A 5,404-nucleotide genomic window follows, 5' to 3' on the forward strand; every position below is an offset into this window, starting at 1 on the left:
GCCCACTGTCACCCGTGCTAAGAGGAGGAAGAGGCAGTTGGTAGCTCCTCTTGGCCCCTTGCCGATCTGCGGGGTCATTCTTGTCCTATCGGGATAGAGACAGCACTTCCGTCAGCAGGCAGGGGGCGGGAGGTGCGGGGGCGGCCTCAGCCAGCTGGAGGGCATGCCCCTGTGGCCTCAGACTGCTCTGTAGAGGTGGCTCAGGGCTTCCTCTTTCAGGAGCTAATTACATACAGGCTGCCAGCTCCCCACTTCATCTCAACCAATCCAACGGGCTTATTCAAACCAACACTGCTGTGACACCGGTGGTTTATTTTACATATTTGAGCAAAGACTTCAACTACTTTAGCCCCCAGTCTGTCACCTTCAGGCCAAAAGCCTTTTATGTCTTGGTGCTTTGACCAGGGGGTACCACCTAGGACCCGATAAGGTTTTTCCCTGAAGGCCCTCAGCTGGAGACCACCAGGGTAAGCATCTGCACCTTCTCAGAATGAGATCGGTGGTCATCATTTGCTAACACCCCATTCAAAGCCCCTTCCAGCATTTTACTCCATTGCAATGAAGTGGGCTCCAGCTCCAGTTTTTCTGGGTGAGTCTGTCAAAGTCCCTCGCCATTCAGACATCCATCTACTTAAGCCTTGAACCAACACTAGCTAAGCCATAGTCACCTGGGGGTGTTGGCCTTTGGGGGTGTACAGTGGAGGGTGGAGATAAAGCAGCATCCACGACCACACTGAGATCTATTTCCTCCCTTTCCTTTCCAACATATGGTCCTTTAAAAATTCTAAGATTTTAAAAGTAAATTCATGTAAAGAGAGAGTGCAGAAAATGGAAATGAACTTTTGCCTCGTCTCCAGGAGGCTTAAAGGATTACCGAGGAGAGAGGAGGTAGAGCAAAACACCCTAGGCCTCATGCCAACTATCGACAATATGAATATTTTTTGAGTATGGCTTTGTTTCTTTTTCTTTATTCTTCCTCCTCTCCCTTTCCTTCTTTTTCATTAAAAATAAAAATAACTGTCCTAACCGGTTTGGCTCAGTGGATAGAGCGTCGGCCTGCGGACTGAAGGTCCCAGGTTCGATTCCGGTCAAGGGCATGTACCTCGGTTGCGGGCACATCCCCAATAGGTGGTGTGCAGGAGGCAGCTGATCGATGTTTCTAACTCTCTATCCCTCTCCCTTCCTCTCTGTAAAAAATCAATAAAATATATTTAAAATAAAATAAAATAAAAATAACTAGTGGCTAAATTAGTTGATGATTATAGCATAATCTATATACTCTCAATTATAAGGAAGATGAAATGATTAGGGAGAAAACTAGCTAGGATATTCAGATTCTTTTATCCTGAAAAAAAAAAATCACTGAATATATAGCATTTATTGCTACATTCGAAGGAAATGTTTTGGCCATCTCTAAAAATCAGCTTATTTGCAGACAATGAGGCAGGCAAATGAGGAACACGAATTGGAGCCACCAAAACCTTTACTTTGTAGGTGTATGACCTGCTTTTCCTGTGTAGACAGCAGTGGGCTAAGGAAACTAGGCAGCAAGCTAGGACTGGGGACAAATCCCAGAGCATAATACACACTCTAAGAACACCTGGATGCCTGAGACACAGACCTGGAATTGTGCAGCTCCAATGCCTCTAGGGGCTAGGTAATAAATATAAGAAAAAATGAGCAGGGTCTGTGCTTTGTTATGTATACTCACTTTGTATCTTAAACATGTAGAAGTAGTCTTTGTTTACTCCAAGAATTATATTGTATATTTTTTCTTGAACTTCTTAATGCTTTTATTATATCTCTTGTTATGTCATTTATCCTAGGAAGAGAGAAATGCCTCTCTGCCACAAGGGAAAAAAGCACACAAGTGAAAGTATGGTGTAAAGGAAATTAATACTTAGCCTCAGTGTTGGAGCAATAGGGAATAGAGGGGATTGTGGCAAACTGGAGATCACGTGCCATTTAAGTGAGCAGTAGCCATTCTGCTCTAGCAAATTGCTTCATGAGGATATATGGCTTCCGTATTCCAATTTCTCAGAAAGAAAAAGCTGTAATACATAGATTTTCATGAGATATATCCTGTTTTTATTTTTTATTTTTTTAATATATTTTATTGATTTTTTACAGAGAGGAAGAGAGAGGGATAGAGAGTTAGAAACATCGATCAGCTGCCTCCTGCACAACCCCCACCGGGGATGTGCCCGCAACCAAGGTACATGCCCTTGACCGGAATCGAACCCGGGACCTTTCAGTCCGCAGGCCGACGCTCTATCCACTGAGCCAAACCGGTTTCAGCTATCCTGTTTTTAAAACATTGGCTTAAAGAAACACTATATTGGTAAAACCAAACATCTTTTGCAGTTACTTTTTGTTGTTGTTTTTTGTTTTTAAACTTTTGTCTAAACAGTGAGGGAGTCAAATTCAAGCAGACATCAGGGAATCAGAGACCACACAGAATCTGGTCCCAATGGGGCAGTGGGGAGAAGACAGGTAAGGAGAAGCCACAGCAGGGCCAGGGACAGAGAATTCTGAACTACTCTTGCCACAGGAACACTTTCCCTTCTAGATGTAACAGAAGCCAGTTTCCCAGGCAACGTCCAGTCTGGCACAGCCTGAAAACATGTGCTTCTGCAAAACAGCATCATTTCTTGATAGGCAAATGTTGGCACAATTTCTCATAGTCTTACCAACCCGAGAATGGAAGTTGAGATGGTCCTATTGAGTAGCAATTCCCTATCGTGGCAAATTTAAATCCTTCTGTTAAGTACAGAGTTCTTAATGAATTTTCATTTCTTTGTAGCTCATTGAAATCAGGTTCTCAAAGCCTCAATGCTTCGTAAATACCTTTTAGTTGTTGCTTTTATATTTTGTGGTGCTTACATCGAATACAGATAACTGGATATTTGTAACACCAATCCTATATAATATAATAAAAGGGTAATATGCAAATTGACCCTAATGGTGGAATGACCAGGAATGACTGGTCACTATGATGCGCACTGACCAACAGGGGGCAGATGCTTGACGCAGGAGCTGCCCCCTGGTGGTCAGTGTGCTCCCACAGGGGGAGCACCACTGAACCACAGGCCGGGCTGACAGCTGCGAGCGCAGCAGTGGTAGCAGAAGCTTCTCCCGCCTCCTCAGCAGCACTAAGGATGTCCAACTGACAGCTTAGCAGTTGGACATCCCCAAGGGCTCCCGGGCTGCCAGAGGGATGTCTAACTGCCAGTTTAGGCCCGATCCCCTGGGGAGGGGGTCTAAGCCAGCAGGTGGACATCCCTGAGGGGTCCCAGACTGAAAGAGGGTGCAGGCCAGGCTGAAGGACCCCTCCACTCTCCCCACCCCGAGTGCACGAATTTTCATGCACTGGGCCTCTAGTATACTGATATTATCTGATGGCTTTTAATATTTCACAAATGGCAGAGCTCAATGGCCTGTTTTCAGGTAGATGCTCAGATTTACTCAAAGATGAACTTAAAAAATATTTGTTTCCTTTATAAAGAATAATCATAGTGAGATACTGTTAGGACAGTATTAATAATCATACTATTTAGAACTTTTAAAAGACTTCCAAATAATTCCAAATTTCCATTTTGTTTTTAAGAACAGAGGGGATATAGAATTTAAATGAACAACTGTGCCTTTTAATCTGCATCTCATGTGCTCTTGTTCCATGTCATTATTTTTTCCACTAACTCTCTAACAAGCGGAACTAAGATGGATTACAGTTACTGTTCTGATATAGCAGGGGAATGCTATAGGCACACTGTATCCTGGTATGAGAAAGGCATTTGGCAACGCCTAGATTATCTATAATAATAAACACATAATATGCTAATTAGACCAGACGTCCTTCCTTCCAGACAAAGCCACAGTGGGCAGGGGCTAAGGCAGAGGCGACAGAGGTCCCCCATTGCAGAGGTGGGCGGGGGCCGGGGTCAAGGCCCTTGCATGAATTTCGTGCATCGGGTCTCTAGTAGCCTTATAAATAAGATGGAGAAATATGTATGGGCTAGATGACAGCACATTTCAGTGTATTCCTGGTCATCTACATTCAATATTTGACATGTTATTCCACATTGATATAGCAAATAGTTATCTTATATATACAATGGACTAAGCACTGCTCTGGCTCTACAAATTAGGAGTGATATGCTTTTTATTTTTTCTGTAGAGGTCACAGAAGTAAATAGAGGTTTTAAAGCACACACACACACACACACACACACACATACACACACACACACATTAATATACAGAGTGCCCAGATTATTATGATCTCTAAATGCATAATAATCTGGTCACTCAGTATATATATATATATATATATATATATATATATATATATATATATATTTATGAGGCTCAGTGCATGAATTCGTGCATGGGTGGGGTCCGGCCAGCCTGGCCAGGGGGAGGGGACATGGGCAGTTGGCCGGCCTGCCTGCTGGTCGAATTCCTGGTCGAGGGGACAATTTGCATATTAGTCTTTTATTATATAGGATATACACTGAGTGGCCAGATTATTATGTGTTCAGAGATCATAATAATCTGGCCACTCAGTGTGTGTGTGTGTGTATGTGTGTGTGTGTGTATGTATAGATGTAATTTTTAAAAAGATAACTGTAGCCTTGAGTGCAGAGTAGCTTTCATCACCAACAGTCAATATTGGAATTAAAAATAATTCTAAAATGTCATAGGTGAAACATGTTATATCACTGTCTATAATATTATATAAAACATATACATTAATTAATAGACTGCTTTTTAGAGCAATCTTAGGTTTACAGAAAAATTAAGCAGAAAGTACAGAGAGTTCCCATATATACTACTCCCCTATCCCAAAGATTCCCCTATTATTAAATTTTGCATTAGTGTGGTACATTTGTTACAATTGATAAATAAATATTGATATGTTATTTTGACTAAACTCATTAGTTTACATTAGGGTTCACTCTGTGCTGTAAATTTTATGGGTTTGGGAAAAAGTATGTTTGTATCCACCATATTTCATGGTGTCATGTATCATCATGGATCACTATACCACGTATCCACCATGACAGTATCATACAGAATAGTTTCACTGCCCTAAAAATCGTATGTGCTGCACCTACCTACTCATCCTTCCCTCTGCCGGAAACCTTGGCAACCACTGATCTTTTCATTGTCTCTATAGTTTGCCTTTTCCAGAATGTCATACATCCAGTTGGAATCGTACATTATGTGACCTTTTCTGACTGGCTTCTTTCATTTAGCAACATGCACATGATGCTCATCCATGTCTTTTCACAACTTGATAGCTCATGTTGTCCCTGAAGACTAGTCCATTGTGTGGATGTACCACAGTTGTTTATGCATTCAGCTACTGAAGGACATCTTTGTTGCTTCCACATTTTGGAAA

The sequence above is a fragment of the Eptesicus fuscus genome, chromosome 7 (genome assembly GCF_027574615.1).
Source record: "Eptesicus fuscus isolate TK198812 chromosome 7, DD_ASM_mEF_20220401, whole genome shotgun sequence".
NCBI classification, from domain to species: domain Eukaryota; kingdom Metazoa; phylum Chordata; class Mammalia; order Chiroptera; family Vespertilionidae; genus Eptesicus; species Eptesicus fuscus.